A 6,232-nucleotide genomic window follows, 5' to 3' on the forward strand; every position below is an offset into this window, starting at 1 on the left:
GCCAAACAACTAAAACTCAAAGCTTACGACATGACCCATGGCCTGATTGACTATGTCGTGTTACGTTTCATGGATTAGTATAGGTTTTCCTCAAAAAATTTAAAAATTCTTAGTTTTTTATTTTTTTTAAATTCGTGGACCGTACCAACCCATATACCAAATCCTAAGCCCATGACACGACACAAAATTTTCGTGTTGTGCCATTGAGCCGTGTCGACACAATCCATTGCCACCTCTACATGCACATCAACTACGCTATTTCAATTTTATAGAACTTTTTCTTTTTTTTGGGGTTCAAGAAGCTATAGAGCTATTATCTCCTTCTACGACATGTTGTTGTGGTCGCCATATTTCATATGGAGGACGTCATTCAATGACTCCACGATCGCCCTTTGAACGATCAAAATAAGATAATCCCTCTAGTCAGGTGGGCGTAGGCCGATCTTTGCTTTAGACCAAATCCCCCTAAAAACTGTACGTGCGGGTCTCCCCGCATGCTGCTCATGCCATTCAAGGAGTCCAGGCCAGCATTCATTCGCAAATCCAGTAGTGAAATTGAGACTGCTCGACCATTGAAGAAGACTAAGTTTTAAGCCCAAATTTCTTATTATGTTGAGTGAAACTACATACATTGAACACACTGTGCAATGATACAAACAAATTAAATAAATTTAATAAACCATCCACCTTTTCACACAATCTAAACAATTCCTCACTGATATGCATTCATCATTGAAGTACCTTTCAACTGCCTGCCACAAAAATCCAGAACTTGCTTCTTGCTGGAAAATTAAAATTCTGTTCAAGTGGCCGCTTCTCCCTTCTTTCACTCTGTCTATACAAGAAACTATGCTCTTCTTTCTCAATTTAATTACAATGTTGTCATCCTTCGCTGTGCATAGCTCAAATGTGTATGGAAAAGTATTAAGCCTTAAACAGAATCAGGGCTCTGACTTTTCGTGAACAGTGTCAGGCAATGAGTAGTGGTGAGAGGTGGCACCACTCATTTTGCTGGGCACCGGTGTGTTTTACGGGACTGGCGTTTTGTGGGACTAACACATTTTCCTTTTCCCCAGTCCAATACAGCATATCCTTTTCATCTTCATCTTCATCTCATCATCAGCTTTGAAGACGGGATGGATGTATGCTTTTGAAGATAACCTTTCAAGTTAATGTTTGGTTCCCGTGCACGTTCTAAGGTCTTTCATCATTGCTTCCTGAAACCCAGAAGAAACAAGATTCCAGATTGCTTAGAAAAGGAAAAAAACCGCTACTATTTGAAATTCTGTTTGGTCAATAACCATAAATTTACATAGGGAATACCAACAAACCTGTAATGGAAATTTAACAAAGCAGATTCATAACGGCCGGTGCAGAACCTATGAAACCATATCGTAAAGAGAAGAGCAATGAGAAATGGTGCTGCTTGAGCAGCTTCCTTTGTACTCAGCAGCCCCATAAGAAGCAACTGTGATATAACCAATGCCGCAATGACTCTTTTGTGGACATCAGGCCAGAATGCTGCACCGCTCTGTACTCTTGGTTGTAAACATTTATGACCTACATTTTAAAATAAAATTAACAAACAGAACTCTAGTATGAAAACAATAGCTGTAGCATATAGTTCATTTAATTAAAAATTAAAAACACAGGTGGGTTGGTAAATACTTCTTACCTGATGACGGAAAACAACATAGGCCAGTGCAAAGAAAACAATTATGAAAGGGAGCAAAAAAGGAGTCACTGTCGCATAGACAAGGCAGCAGAAAATAAAACTGTATACGAGGTTCTCCATGTTGAAACCAATACTTCCTGGATCCATTGCCGCCTCCCTGTCCTTTTCAGTCTTCACCAAGAAGAAATTCTTCAAGTGGTAGATAATCGATGGTTTCACCATTAAAATCTCTGCAGCTATACCAGCCCATCCATCGACCATTATAAGTTGAAGAAAGTTGCTTTTATTGGTATAGCTACTCCAATGTCTTGGGAATACTGCCAAAAGAGAAAGATTAAGCTTCATCTTCACAAAACTGAAGAACGTTAAAAATTGGATGAAGACATTACAACCAAATCACTAGCTGACTTGATTATGCAGTCACTGTCGCATAGTAATCCATGATATGCAATCACTCGTAGCTAGTAACCCACTTAGTTTACTTAAGGATGAAATGAATATTTTTTAGGTTGGAACCCACACCAGGCACCGAAACAGACACGTAATAGCATTCTAAAATAAGAGGACAGAAAACAAAGAAGATAATAAGTAGTCAGTAAGAAAAACATACTCATTTGCTGACTGCTTATAAAGAATTAGCTGCTCAAAGCAGATCCAGTTATTATGCTCCCAAGGAAGACGTTCACAAAATGAAAAGATAATATCTGAAGCTGATCTTCTTTCTAGAGAGATAGAGATACAAATCCTTCAAACTTAGACATAATCATCAATATCGTCGGCAGGAAGATGGAAAAAGCTTCAATACAATACCAGGAAGAAAACCGAATGACTGATTTAATAAAGTTGCTGCATCATGAATATAAGATAACATCAGTTGGTTAAGTAATGCAATCGAATACTAAAAGTGTTTGAGGATGATAGAAACTTACGTTTCAACTATGGGTTTCAGAAATGGTGCTGCTTTTTCAATTCCCTCAATGCTTGCAAGAGATGTACAAATGCAATGGGTATCATGAAAAAGAAGGTGAGGAAAAAGAATGCAACACCAATAATCAGCCTTCTAACACTGAGTGAAACATATGGAATGCCAGATTTTTCCAAAAGACATCACGGGCTCTGGGGCCCACTCTGTCAACCACATAGTTGGATCTCTGGTTGTTGAGTTTGTGCACACACAGCTGCACCCCATCTAGTTTTAAAGGAAACAAATGCTGCTGGCATTATAGACGGGATCATTAACAACCCTTTTCTCTCTTCTGCTATCTGAACAACACCAAAATATAATGTCTTTGAATCAAACTTGTCCTCAAGTAATGACGTGAAAGGAAATATAACAAAAGAAGCCACTAAAATACAGAAACCTCTCATATCATATGGACCCAAGCATAAAATAGCAAATCACTGTATCAATATCATCCATGATAGCACTAAGCTTCATGTTGATTGAAAGGCCTAAAGAAACATAGACATGCTTTAAATTTAAATTGGATGCTCAGCCCTCCTAAATATGAAGAGCAGACATGTAATGTTGAAAATACAAAACATCTATCCATTGTTCTTACCAGGGAAAAAAACCATTTTCCATGGGTCAAAATAATGAGACAGGCTAGATTTTTACTGAGAAATTCACAGTATTTGAAAAAAAGGGAAAGAAAGGATACAGTCAACTGTTTACCAACTCGTACAGATTGGCAAACGCTCAATGTGGTAGAAAATGTTTGAGTTTGATGACTACTATAATGCTGCCAGTGTTTAACTAAATTTGGTTCCAAACTCAGGCATTTTCTAGTTGCTTGGTAGGGTATATATTTGAAGAAACAATATACTGAGACAGCAACCAGTATGTATATTTACAAAAAGTGAGCACAGCAAAGCCAGATAAAGTTAAAAAAAAAAAAAAAAAGGTACCATGATTGTTTTGGCATAGAGCATCAACTAGATTGTCCTGTCTAAATTATTTAAATATAGAGACAAACAGGAAAATACTCACTCTGTTGACAATTTTCATTTCAGATATGTGATGATCAATTGCGTCATTTGCTCCACAAAGTCGAAGAAACCAGTCGGTCAAAGAAAACATCGCATTGATATCACAAAAAGTTAAACCTTAAAAGGATACAAATAAACTAGCAAACTACAATTTACAATGACATAACATCTCAAGTATATTACCTTCATAACCGGCCTCTTCGAATTATTTCTTTCATATTTATTTGGTAGTATTCAGCCAATTCTGCATCTTTTTTTCTTCTTCACCAATTTGGCAAGTTTGTTCGCGTTGATTACCACCTACATAAATATACCATGAATCAAATCAGAAGTGGAGTCCCCAAAAAATATCACTCATAAACATGTGTTGTACAAAATTTAATGTATAACTCATGGCTTCTGACCATAAATCAGATTCGATGAAATCAGATATCAACAAAACTCAACCTGATGTGTTAGGTAGTGATTGGGTGATTCACCAAAAAGAAATGCTCCACAAGCTCACTAACATGATCATGGGTCCGGGGGAACATTCCTAACAAGGACCTGTGAAGCAAGATTCCATCAGACAAGTTGGATCAAAAGCATGATATATGAAGATCCAGTTGTCATATCTTATGAGCTTTGATGATTAAATCAAGTATTTTCGTTTTGTAACTTTCAGTTATGATTACAAAGTGATAGAACCATAATACCAGTGCAGATGGTAAGAAATATTGACATATGATATTCTGGTAGAGTACAAAAAACTTGTAGAGTAGAAAGTTTCCCACTTCCGTGACTTTGTCTTTCAAAGTGAATATACAGCTATTACTACTATAACAGAATTGCACCTTAACAATAAAATCTATTCGATATAAAAAATAAATAATAAGTAATAATTTAAAAAAAAATCTTCAATATAACAAATAAATCTCATCAATCTCAAAATTGTTTGAAAAAAAATCATATATTCGAACTAATTTATTGAGGAAAGAACAGTCGTACTGTAAATGATCCGGTCGACGTTTTTCTGCTGCAACAAACTCCAACCGCATAGCAGCAACTTTTTCATACTCCTCATCAACCATAGCAGTTCCAAAGGTAAAGGCATAAGCCATCACAATAGAGCCAAAACCTGCAGGTCAGAATAAAACATAATTCTTGTTCAGAAGCAAATTATCATATTTCAATCAAGATAGTATAAAATCCTCCAGCTCCAGAGTTGATTAACATCTAGATATGAAAGGAAAGAAAAGTTAGAGGAGGAGCGCACACCTCTGTGATTTAGTGGGATATTTGATATTGAAAGCTTATCGATATTGCTTGAAGTCACATTGATAGTTGGCTGCTACGTCCAATGTGCATTTGTAAAATTAATGGCACCAAAACAGTCCAAGCAACAATGCTATAGGAACAAATCTTAAGTCCTAACAAGTAAATCCGCAAATACACAGCTGAATCCAATCCAGCATGCTCAATAAGCCAGGTTCCGGCATCTTCAATGCAACCGGCATCCAATTCAAGAACCTTATATATGATCTAAAATCCAAATTCACAAACTCGCACAAGTGCCCCCCCCTGCGTTGGACTCTCTTAACCCTTTAAGATACCATTTCGGAAGTACACCCTATCATTGAACGGCTGAATCCTCAATATTGCAAATGCTATTAAGAAAATGAAGGCACTAAGAATTTAAGGCTGCTGAAACCTATATCTGCGATCGTCGCCATCTATATCTCCAACAAAATTCAACTTCCCCTGTCACGAGCAACACTTTAATACTCATCAAAAATTGAAATCTCAGAATCAACAAGAACTTAAAAACAATTAGAACACAATCCCAATGCTATTTCCAAATTAATCATTTCATTTTCCGGCGCTAAACTTAAATCGAAACTACAAAAAAATAAAAATAAAAATAAAAAATAACTAAAAATAGAAACTTCACTAGATTGAACTAAGACCTTCCTGTTATTATTCACATAACGGTCACTTAATTTTTCTCGTATCTACTTCATTTCACCATCACAAAGATTTTTCCAGCCCGATCATAAAAAAACATACAATATAAATTAAAAAAAAAAAAAAAAAGGAAATGAATATCCTTCTTTTTGCGTGATTTCTTCAAGTTAACGACCTTATCACTCGTCTCCTCGAAAGAACAAAACGGCGCCAAAGAAGAGATAACACAACTAAAGTCTTAAACTTCTTGGATCTGAGAATGAATAGGGAGCGTTTCGATGGCTTGAAAAACTCAACAGAAGTTAAGACAACTACTGAAATATCCTCCAGGATACACACAAGCACAAAGCAACAACGCGTTCCACCACGCACTGATAAAACATAATACTATAAAAGAGAGAATTAAAAGAAGGAATAATTATAGACAACTCCAGAAACAAGAATCGTCAGTGGTGTGTGAGAAGGAAAGTAAATTTACAGAGAGACAAAATCTACTTTGTTTCGTTTCATAAAATATAATATAAAGGCTAAACCAAGCGTTGTGTTGTGCTGTAGCGGTGGGTCATCCATTTCGGCTGTGGTTTACGTTTTATCATATTATTTTATTATTATAATAATGAACCG

The 6,232-nt window shown here is 36.2% G+C and overlaps 1 pseudogene; it reads right to left on the reverse strand.

The window, feature by feature from the left end:
• Positions 1-615: 615 nt before the first annotated feature.
• LOC116120503 lies at positions 616-5,376 on the reverse strand (annotated as a pseudogene).
• Positions 5,377-6,232: the final 856 nt, after the last annotated feature.

The sequence above is a fragment of the Pistacia vera genome, unplaced genomic scaffold (assembly GCF_008641045.1).
Source record: "Pistacia vera cultivar Batoury unplaced genomic scaffold, PisVer_v2 Contig939, whole genome shotgun sequence".
Taxonomy (NCBI): domain Eukaryota; kingdom Viridiplantae; phylum Streptophyta; class Magnoliopsida; order Sapindales; family Anacardiaceae; genus Pistacia; species Pistacia vera.